This window comes from Fundulus heteroclitus, unplaced genomic scaffold (assembly GCF_011125445.2).
Source record: "Fundulus heteroclitus isolate FHET01 unplaced genomic scaffold, MU-UCD_Fhet_4.1 scaffold_40, whole genome shotgun sequence".
NCBI classification, from domain to species: domain Eukaryota; kingdom Metazoa; phylum Chordata; class Actinopteri; order Cyprinodontiformes; family Fundulidae; genus Fundulus; species Fundulus heteroclitus.
Window position 1 is genome coordinate 491,128 of NW_023396813.1, and position 12,072 is coordinate 503,199.

General features: G+C 41.4%; 1 long non-coding RNA gene across 1 annotated transcript; it reads right to left on the minus strand.

Annotated features, from left to right (window-relative positions):
* Positions 1–3,101: 3,101 nt before the first annotated feature.
* On the minus strand, positions 3,102–11,757 carry LOC118560200. Its single transcript, XR_004929168.1, has 2 exons — positions 11,483–11,757; positions 3,102–3,141 (listed from the first exon to the last, which is right to left on the minus strand). It is a non-coding gene; the product is annotated as an uncharacterized LOC118560200 (long non-coding RNA).
* Positions 11,758–12,072: the final 315 nt, after the last annotated feature.

Consider the following 12,072-nt stretch of genomic DNA (forward strand, 5'->3'; position numbering starts at 1 on the left):
GACCCTTGGGGAACCCCAAATGGGATTTTTGTCATCTCTGATGTAAAGTTACCTACTGATACAAAAAAAGTCCCTGACCTTTAAGTAGGATTTAAACCAGTTGAGAGCTGTAGCAGAGAGACCGACCCAGTTCTCCAGGCGTTCTAACAGGATGGAGTGATCAACAGTATCAAATGCTGCACTGAGATCCAATAGAACCAGCACGGTGGTTCTTCCACAGTCTGTATTTATATGGATGTCATTAAACACCTTGATAAGGGCGGTCTCTGTACTGTGGTGAGCACGGAAACCTGACTGGAAAACGTCAAAGCGGCTGGTCGTTGTTAAGAAGGTGTTTAATTGTTGAAATACAGCTTTTTCAATAATCTTACTGATAAAGGGGAGGTTTGAGATGGGCCTGTAGTTCTGGAGGAGAAGTTTGTCTAAATTGTTCTTTTTCAGCAGTGGTTTGATAATTGCTGTTTTTAGGGACTGGGGGAAAACACCTGACAGAAGGGACGTGTTTATTATCTGAGTCAACTCAGACACTATGACAGGTAAAACTTTTTTAAAGAAAGCTGTGGGTAGAACATCAAGGCAGCAGGAGGAGGAACTTAACTGCTGAATGATCTGCTCTAAGCTTTTGTGGTTTATTTGGCTGAATTTGGACATTTTGCCAGGATAAGTTCCAGCTAAATGGATGGTTCTGGAGCTGGTGTGGATGTACAAACTGATCCTCTAATTTTTATGATTTTTTCAGTAAAGAAGTTAACAAATTCATTGCAGGCCCTGGTGGAGTGGAGTTCAGAAGCCACGAACACAGGAGGATTTGTTAACCTGTCGACTGTGGAAAATAAGACACGAGCATTATTAATGTTTTTCTTGATGATCTCAGAGAAGAAAGATTCTCTTGCATTTTTCAGTTGTAAGTTATATCTGTAAAGTCTCTCTTTATAGATGTCATAGTGAACCTGCAGTCTGTTCTTTCTCCTCCTGCGTTCAGCTTTCCGACATTCCCTTTTTTCACCTCTAACTGATGGAGCATTTCTCCAAGGAGATTTTTTCTTCCCGGAAACAACTTTCACTTTAACTGGAGCAATGCAGTCAATGATGTCTGAGACTTTAGACTGAAAGTTATCTACTAGCTCATCTACTGAGTTGCAGCCCAAGGTTGAGGTAGCAGAGTAAGCTTGAATAAAAGTTTCCGTGGCATTGTCCTTAAAGGTGCGTTTTCTTACGATGTCCCTTTGGCTAAATGAGTCACTGGAAATGATGCTTTCAAAGGTAACGGAGAAGTGATCGGATAAGGCAACATCAGTTACATTGACCTTAGAAATCTTTAGACCTTTAGTGATGATCAAGTCTAAAATATGTCCCTGTTTGTGTGTTGGCTGTTTAACATTCTGATTTAAACCAAAGTTTCTAAGTGTGTCACACAGTTCTTTTGCACTTCTGTCTTCAGGGTTGTCAACGTGAAAGTTGAAGTCTCCCACAATAATTAAAAAGTCATAATCAACACATATCACAGACAGCAGGTCACTAAAATCATTAAAAAAGTTTGATGTGGACTTAGGAGGCCTGTAAACATTCAGAAACATAGTTCATACCGGGCTCTTTACCTGGAGAGCCAAATGTTCAAAAGAGTCAAATTTTCCCAAAAACACCTTTTTACACTTTAGTGAATCATTAAACAATGTTGCTACTCCTCCACCTTTCCTTTGCTGTCTGCTCTCACAAAGGAAATTGTAGTTTGGAGGTGTCGACTCCATCAGTATAGCTGCTTCACTAAATTCATGCAGCCATGTTTCTGTTAAAAACATAACATCAAGATTATTGTCAATAATGAAGTCATTAATTAAAAGGGATTTTCCTGACAGAGATCTAATGTTTAATAAACCTAGTTTATATGATTTGGTGGTTGATGATGTCTCTGTGGCAGGTTGCATCTCACAGTTAATGACTTTAAAGTATTTGTTCCTGTGTATCCTTTTGTTTTTCTTTTTTCTGTCACGTATCATCACAGATATTCCGTAATTCCCGGGAAAAGACCCAAGCTGATTCTCGAAACTGTCTTGTCTGATAAACGTGCAGCGAGGGCCTGCTGTGTATCACAGCGAAGTAATCTGAAGGTCTTGAGGACAGGCATGTTCCGTGATACGTAGAGGAGGATCTGGGGCTCTGCGGCCTTTGGAAGATGCTGGTTTAGTCACAGAGCTGTCGCTATATGGAGAGGATGTCATCTGTAGGCCAATCTTAAATACTTTGTTCATGTTGGGAGAAAATTCCAGAAAAGGAACCTCTGGGCTTTGTGGAGAGTACCGTTCTGTCTCCTTTTTTTCACCCTCTACACCCTCTACACCTCAGGCTTCACCTACAACACGGACAGCTGCCACCTTCAGAAGTTCTCTGATGACTTGGCCATTGTGGGCTGTGTGTCTGAGGGGAACGAGCTGGAGTACCGGTCGGTCATCATGAACTTTGTGGACTGGTGTGAGAAGAACCATCTGTGCTTTAACACCAGTAAGACCAGGGAGATGGTGAAGGACTTCAGGAGAAGACCCCCACCTCACTCACCTGTGAACATCCAGGGGGAGGACATAGAAACTGTGGAGAGTTTCAGATACCTGGGTGTTCACGTCAACAATAAGCTGGACTGGACTCATAACACCGACGCTCTGTATAAGAAGGGCCAGAGCCGCCTCCACCTCCTGAGGAGGCTGAGGTCCTTTGGAGTGAGCAGGTCTCTGCTAAAAACCTTCTATGACTCTGTGGTGGCCTCAGCCCTCCTCTATGCTGTCGTCTGCTGGGCTCCTGGCAGCACAGAGCGGGACAGAAAGAGGCTGAATAAGCTGGTGAGGAAGGCCACTTCTGTCCTGGGCTGCTCTCTGGACTCTGTGGAGGAAGTAGCTGAGAGGAGGGTGTTGTCCAACTTCACATCCATCATGGACAACACCTTCCACCCCCTGCACCAGACTGTAGAGGAGCTGAGCAGCTCCTTTAGTGACAGACTTAGACATCCTGTCTGTAAAAAGGAGCGTTACCGCAGGTCATTCATTCCTGCTGCCATCAGATTGTCATGTTTTGTTCTGATGACCCGAACGCACTACACACAGAGGTAGGAATCTTTTGTGAGTTTATTGAATGAGATGTTTGATGATAAAACTGTTATGTTCGTGTTTGACAATTACCAGGCCTCTTGTCTTGCTCAGATTCTTTTATTCAAGTCTCCTTTCATGGATCTTCTCACACAGGTTTCTCACAGGTGTGTCATCAAGACTCTCTCTGCTTCTGTTGTCCTATTCTTTACATTTATGCATTCACATAAACTCATGATCGCCATCTAGTGGACCTAAACATAATTCATTCAATCATTACATCCTCCTTTCTTTAAAGTCAGAATTATACAAAAATAATCCTGTCAAAGAATAACAACAGACATTGTATGAAACCTATAGAGCATAATACCACATAATTATAATGAAGCTTACTTCACTTTCACCTATCCGAATTAGCACTAATTTAAAACATGAATTACAATATGCAGACATTTTAACTTTTTTTTTTTTTACAAGTTGAGTCTATCAGGTATTTTCACCACTCTGGTAAATCTTCTTAGCACAGGTGGATTGTCCCTAATATTGTCCATGTTGCAATGTTCTTCAGTTGTAGAAACAATCTGAGAGTCCTTAGAATCTTCACTGGACTCCTCAACAGGATCTAATGGAGTTTTCAACAAACTGCGACGATTTCGTCTCAGAACTTGTCCATCTTCAGTTTTCACTTCAAATGAACGTGGAGCTACTTCCTGCAGAATAGTTGCTTTAGTATTCCATCCCTTATCATCCTGAATCCTTACTGGGTCCTTGTATGACAGTGGGGGTAGAATCTTAGCTGATCTGTCATAATATGACTTTTGTTTTGCTTTCTGCTTTCGTAACTTGTACTCCAACTTTGACGATTTCTTTGCACCTTGTTCTTTACTTTCATAACTTGGTAGAGTTGTACGAATCTTCCGATTCATCAAAAGTTCAGCAGGTGAAAATCCACATTGCAATGGTGATGATCTGTAGCTTAATAAAGCTAAATACGGGTCAGAGTTACTATCTGCAGCTTTCTTCAGAAGTTGCTTAAGAATATGAACTCCTTGCTCCGCTTTTCCATTCGATTGAGCATAATGAGGACTTGATGTTACATGCTTGAAATCATACTGTTCCACAAACTTTTGCCATTCTCTACTACTAAAACATGGTCCATTGTCACTCACCACAATATGTGGAATCCCATGCCTTGCAAAGATTGATTTAGAATGAGTTATGACACAATTTGATGACATGTTAGCTAAAAGAGCCATCTCCGGATAATTTGAATAGTAATCAATGATCACTAAATAATCTTTACCTTTAAAATGAAACAAATCCATTCCCACTTTCAGCCATGGTGATGTTGGAATGTCAGTTGTTATCATAGGTTCCTTGCACTGTTTGTTTCTAAATGTCTGACATGTGTCACATTTACTTATTAACAACTCAATATCCTTGTTCAGTCCAGGCCAGAAAACTGATTCCCTAGCTCTTCTTTTACATTTTTCAATGCCTAGGTGACCCTCATGAATCCGCTGTAGAATGTCCTGTCTTAACTCTTGTGGAATCACAATTCTGTTGTTTTTCAGTAACAGCCCATTCACCACGCTTAGGTCAGCTTTAACTTTGAAGAACTGGGAACATGAGCCTATTGGCCATCCTTCATCCATATTCTGCATGACCAACTGTAACTCTGTATCCTTAGCTGTTGCCTCAATTATTTGCTGTAACTTGCCATCTGACACAGGCAACACAGTGGACACCAAATTCACATGGCACTGAATATCCTCTTCAGTTGAACTCACACTTTTGTCCGTAGGGGCTCTAGACAGAGCATCTGCAAGAATCAGATGCTTCCCTGGAGTGTAGATCAGCGTAAATTCATACCTCAGCATCTTCATCATAAGCCTCTGAATCCTCGGTGACATCTCGTTCAGATGTTTTTTTATGATGGAAACCAAGGGTCGGTGATCAGTTTCAACTAAAAAAGATGGCAAACCATACACATAGTTATGAAACCGTTCAAGTCCATAAGCCAGCCCCAAACATTCTTTTTCTATTTGAGCATATCTGCATTCAGCTTTCGTCATGGCTCTGGACGCATAAGCCACTGGCTTCCAATGTTCATTCTCAGCCTGAAGAAGAACTGCTCCAAGCCCATCTTTTGAGGCATCTGTAGACAGTTTTATTTTTTTAGTTGGATCGTAGAAGGTGAGCACTGGTTCCGTAGTCAGATATTTTTTTAGTTCCTTCCACTCTTGTTCATGAACTTCTGTCCACTGGAACTTACTATCGTTGCACAGGAGTCTGCGAATGTTTGTCATTTTTGCACTCAAATTGGGAATGAATTTTCCTCTAAAATTAATCATCCCCATGATGCGCAGGACACCTGTTTTGTCGACAGGCGGTGGCATCTTCAAGATGGCTTGTATTTTATCTTTATCTGGTTGAACACCTTGGGCAGATAGTTTGTCTCCGAGAAACATAATTTCTTCGACGCAAAACTCACATTTATTTTTATTGAGCTTCAATCCATTTTTCCGTATGCGCTCCATGACGCGTCTCAATCTGTCATTGTGTTCTTGAGCTGTTGATCCCAAGATAATGATGTCATCAATGTAGACTCTCACTCCTACCAAGCCTTCTATGATCCGCTCCATTGCTTTATGGAATATCTCTGCTGCCGATTTTATCCCAAAAGGAAGTCTTAGAAAACAGTATCTTCCAAAAGGTGTGTTAAAGGTACAATACTTGGTACTGCTTTCATCCAGCTTTACTTGCCAGAACCCTTGTGATGCATCTAACTTGGTGAAATAACTTGCTCCAGCCATCTCACTGATTATTTCCTCTCGAGTGGGTATTTGATAATGTTCTCTCCTGATGTTCTCATTTAAATCTTTTGGATCCATGCATACTCTTAATTCTCCATTCTTCTTCTTTGTAACCACTATGGAATTAACCCAATCTGTAGGCTCTTCCACCTTCTGAATGACTCCCAACTTGGCCATTCTGTCCAATTCATTTTTCAACCCCTCTCGCAGTGGTGCTGGTATGCGACGAGCAGCATGCACAACAGGCAGAGCGCCCTCTCTCAGCTGAATCTTGTATGTGCAGGGTACAGCACCTAGTCCTTTAAAGACATCCTCATAATCCTGAAGCATTGCATCCACAGGGTTATTAGATTCATTTAATTCAGTATTTATGTGATAAACTCTTTTCACCAGTCCAAGTTCTTCACAGGATTTATCACCTAAAAGCGACTCACGATCCTCCTTTACAACTGAGAAGAACACACAATGTTTTGTTCCTTTAACTGTCACATTCAGCTGACATGTTCCAATGCACTCAATTGATTGTCCATTATAGTCTCTTAGACCCGACTTTACTTCTTTTAGGTGAGGTTTTACTTGCATTTCTTTTATATCGGACATACTTATGAGATTCGCCTTCGCACCTGTGTCCAATCTGAACTTAACCATGGTTCCATTTATCAACAAAGGCATTATCCATTTATCATCTCTGTCAATACGCTGCACTTTTTCTGACTCATTTTCACAGCTCTCAACACCAATAAAGAATGTATCACTTAGGTCAGTATCATCTACTAAGTTTACACGATTCCTCTTCTTGTCTTCTTTCCTCTTCATAAAGCATTGCTTTGCAAAATGATTCTTTCCACGGCAATTTAAACACTGCTTACCGTAAGCAGGACATTGTCTCACTTTATGCCGTGATCCACAGCGCTTACAGTTGATAATGGCTCACTGCATGAAAAGTGTGATTTTCGTCACTATGCGGCACTGTAGATTGTCGTGGAAGTTCAGGTTAACGGCTGTTCACGGTAATTTGCAGGCAACACCGAAAACTGCCGTGAATTGTCAGAAATTGACGTGGGCCTTGCTTGGCGTGGTCCCCCCATGACCCCCCCTCCTCCTAATTCTAGGGGAGGCTTTAACATGTAAATGAAAATGCTGTGAGCTATACAAATGCAAATCAGGGTTGCAGGGGGAGTTTACCCATGTCTCACATTCAACTCCCCTTCAACTCCTCTTGGACGCGATCTACAACTTTCAGCCAGTCCGCAGACTGACGAGAAGAAACTGCTGATTGCTATCAGTGGACTGTCTCATATGAGTCAGTCGGTACTGAAGCAATGCCAAGAGCGTGGAAATGTTCAAGTCAGAAGTTTTGGTTGGGTCATTCAGGTTAAAGTAAATGAAATGGGGTTTAATGAACTAAAAATAAGTCCCACTTTAATGCAGAGGTATAGTGAGGATTTAACTATATATACAGATGCATCTAAACTAACTGATAAAAGAATGGGTGTTGCTTATGTCATTCCAAAATTAAACATTAAAGTTGGAAAAAGAATGAGTGATGATTTAGCAGTTTACACAGCGGAATTGATTGCTGTGTGGCTAGCTTTGCTTTGGGTGGAGGTCAATAGGCCAAGGAAGGCAGTAATTGCTTCAGATTCCAGCTCAGCTTTAATCAGTATTGAAAACATTTCAGTCAAAATCAAGGCAAGACATTGTGTATGATATACTGCAAGCTGCAAATAATCTAATAAAGTCAGGAATTAATATAACTCTGGTATTGTACCAGCTCATATAGGAGTAATAGGAAACGAGTTAGCAGATAAAAGTGCTAAGCAAGCAGCTAGACATTCTAATATAGATGTTGAAGTGCACTACAGCAAAGAAGAAATTAAAAGTATGGTCAAAAACATAGTTAAGGGTAAATGGCAAACATTATGGGACGGTGGGCAGACTGGAAGACAGTTCTATAACATTCAGAATAAAGTGGGAAAGAGCAGAAATACAAACAGAAGCAAGGAGGAGGAGGATGTATTTTCTAGAATGAGGTATGGACACACACGTCTAAATAAAACTTTGTTGAATAATGAAGAAGCATGCTGATGGCAACTGAATTCTGTGGTAGTCCAGAGACTATAGAGCATGTTATTGTACACTGTAATAAATATCAGGAAGAAAGACAAAGACTAGTCTTACAATTACAAGGAGAACAGATGAGGCTAAACTTCTGCAAAAAAAACACAGGGGAAATGAGTGTAAACTACGTAATTGGCTTCCTGAGGAATACAGGACTAATAAAATAATTTAGTATGATCTTTTTGTTTGTTTTGTTTTGATTGGTTTGTTTCGTTAGTTTGTTTGTGTGTTTGTTTTATTTGTTTGCAACCTATTAGGGAAGGTTAGACTCCAGTACCACACTCCAGTCCAGTTGGTGGCGGTAATGCACCATTAAAGTTAGTTGCCAACCGCCATAAAAACCGAAAGAAGAAGAAGAAGAAGAAGTGGACCGTTTCGTCAGCTAATAGTGCCGATATGAATGAGCGGTTCACTCAACTGCAGAATTCGGTAAACTCCAGGTTGCTGTCCATAGAGGACAAGTTGGCGGCTCTGCAGTCGAACAACTGTGCGGGAGAGACTAACTCTAAGAAGAGAAGACGGGTGCAGAAACCCAAGCTTAGGTAAGAATATGTTCGGTGACTGCTAGCTAAGCTAAAAGTAGCCTAGCCTACAACCAAATCTAAGATTAGCCTAGTAGCCTTGCAAAAGAACAAGCTTTATTAAAGTGTATTTTCATTTACAGGAAGCAGTATGCCGTCTTCACAACTCGGAGACAAATTGCAGGCGCTATGAACCGGAGCGAGGCGGTGACCTCCTATTTGCTCGGAGCTATGTCTGCAATTCCATATTGACACGATGTTGATAAAGACGACATTATCTGTAAGTGACTTGTTTTTACTGCTTCTCCTTCCTTGTTTAATGTTATTGTGACTTGCGTTTGATTTTTATTCATACCACTCTCATTTAATTATTTTCCAGCCTGGCGAAGAAGATGGCGTTGTTGGCGTGGTCTCTGGATGGATTGGACGGCCGCCGCCATTTCGTAGGCCGGTGTTGTGCGCAATTCTGTTTCCCCCGTGTCGGGAGCGCACTTTGCAGCCGTTTTCCCGGCGCTTCTAATTGATTTCTCGGTAAAACAAATCCTATAATCATGTCAAGGTTGTAACATTCAGTTTAATCGGCAGCTGTTTACAAAATTGTAAAATAAAAATAAACGGTCTTTCAGACATCTCCCGAAAACTTTGGGAAATAAAGAGCAAATCTTTCTAAATTCTCAAAAATTATGTGTGATAGGATGTAGTATACTAGAAATTTCCTTAATCCAGTAAACTGTCATATTTTATATTACAAAGGGATGTACTGGGAAGTCTACACTCTTATGTTTTCAGGAAGTCTTAGGCTGTTTCTCAATTCACGAGAACGCGCTCGCATTCTCGTGAATTGAGAAACAGCCATAATGTTTGTGTCCTGCTATCAGCCATCCCATCCTCCTCTTTCAGCAATGTAAAATCATAAATACACAGTAGGTGCTGGAATAGTGTTTTATGGCTTACTTTTATTTGTCAGGTTAAAGTGACAAAAGTTGGAAAAAGACCGTTTATCTTGCCATTTATAACACAATACAGCGTAAGAAGACATAGTTTGTTTATTTTTATTCTACAATTTTGTAAACAACTGCCGATTAAACTGACTGTTACAACCTAGACATGATTATAGGATTTGTTTTACCGAGAAATCAATTAGAAGCGCCGGGAAAACCTGCTGCAAAGCGCATTCCCGACACAGGGGAAACAGATTTTCACGGGGGAACAGAATTGCGCACAACACCGGATCTCTCTGAACTCTGTGTGAAGCTGCAGTCCCGGTTAGAGGCGACGCCGAAGTACAGAGCCACGCACAGTAGGCGTCTGCACATCGGACCTGCCTCAGAAAGAACGCTGCCAGCAGTTACCTACAACCCCGAGGAGGCAAACGGACAGTTCACGGAGTTGTAGTTTTTGGATCCTCGCGTTGTATATAGGTGTTTGTTTTAATAAAGCTCTTTCTTTGCATAAACATCTTTCTGGCAAATGTTCATTTCCTGTATAAATTCATTCATGTTCTTGATGGTAGCCTAATAATAGTGTAGTAGCCTACATAGGATAACATGAATATACAGCATAATATGAATGAATAAATAAATAAATATATATATATATATATATATATATATATATATATGTATGTGTAAATAAGTTATTGGGGATCTGCCAACCAATCAGGAGTGATTTTACTTGTTTGAAAGAAGTGGTTCCATCCAATACTCAGTAAGTACATTCAAGCCTGGCCTGGCCACGTGTGGTTTTGCTGCCAATCAGGAGCGATTTTACTTATTTAAAAATAGTGGTTTCAGCCAATACTGAGTAGGTTATTCAAGCCAGACCTGGCCAGCCGCGCGGGTTCGCTGCATTCATATGCTAATTAGGGCCATTAGTACAGCTGATCGCTCTCCACATACGTCAGAGTCCGGTTCCGACAATTTGTGGCACTGAAAACGGCAACAAGCGCGGGTTGCAAATTGTCGTTAACTGCCGAAAATGAGGGAGATCTGCGGTAGTTTACGGGGACGAAAATCTCACTTTTCATGCAGTGGCTTCTTCTTGCAGCTGCCTTGTCTGTGCATGTCGTTTCCTCTGGCAGGACACCACTCCTACTGCTGCTGTTCCATCACTGAACTGTGAAGTAGTTCCTGTTGAAAGTTCAGAAAATGTCCTTACTTGCTGCAGAGACAGTTCACTTGTCCGACACATCTTTACCGCTGTTTCCAGGTTCAGCTCAACTTCTCTCAGCAGTCTCTCTCTGAGCTTCCCATCACGTACTCCAAAGACGATCTGATCTCTGATCATCGAGTCCTTCAGCAGACCAAAATTGCACGACTGAGCTTTCACTTTTAGGTCTGTCAGAAAGTTATCGAAGGGTTCATGCTGAGTCTGCATTCGGGAACGAAACACATATCTCTCATAACATTCATTCTTCTTAGGAGAACAGTGATCATCAAATTTACTTAGCACAACATCCAACTTTTCTTTGTCTTCTGGTTCATCAAACACAAATGTGTTGTAGACTTCCAAAGCCTGCGCTCCTGCTATGGTCAGCAACATTGCTACCTTTCTTGGCTCCGGCTTTGTCTCCAACCCCATTGCGGCGACATACAGTTGGAAGCGTTGTTTGAAAGCACACCAATGCTCATCCACATTTCCTGTCAGCTTCAAGCTCTCCGGTGGTTTCAGCTCCATGGTCGGCCTTTCAGTTCATTCCTGACACCATGTTATGTTCGTGTTTGACAATTACCAGGCCTCTTGTCTTGCTCCGATTCTTTTATTCAAGTCTCCTTTCATGGATCTTCTCACACAGGTTTCTCACAGGTGTGTCATCAAGACTCTCTCTGCTTCTGTTGTCCTATTCTTTACATTTATGCATTCACATAAACTCATGATCGCCATCTAGTGGACCTAAACATAATTCATTCAATCATTAGTGCAGTCCTGTCTCAGAGAGACAGGACTGCACGGGAACAGGGATGTAGATGATGGCAGGAGCTGATGGTCCAGAGAGAGATAGTCCCCAATCAGTAGGTGGCTAGGAAAGCTTAGTTCTGCTCGGCTAGCAGGCCTCGTAGCAACACCAGGCCACAGGGCAGAACTTCTCCAGGGCGGCTAGTCAGGTTAGCAGTTTTCTGGAGACACCAGGACAAAAAGCAGAGCTTCTCCAGGAACAAGCAGCATAATACAAAGTCTTTCAGAGAGACTGGCAGGACTGACCTTAAACGAGAAAGCAAAACAAATCTTCTAAGGCAAAAAACGAGGACTGGCATGGAGAGTGTGTAGAACGATGATGGACCGGCAAAGGAGTGTTCTTCTTCTTCTTTTCTATTATGGCGGATCACAAGCAATTTTAAGGTGCATACCGCCACCTACTGTACATGAGTGTGTAGTAGCGTTACTTCACATCTATTAGATTCTATTTATTAATTTTGTATTCTTAAGATAAATAAACAATGCTTTCCTTAATTTATGAATATCTGTTATGTTTCCTTCATTTCCTAATATACCTTTAAGATTCCATTCATGCCCTATACTTCTAACTATTCTCTTTAATTT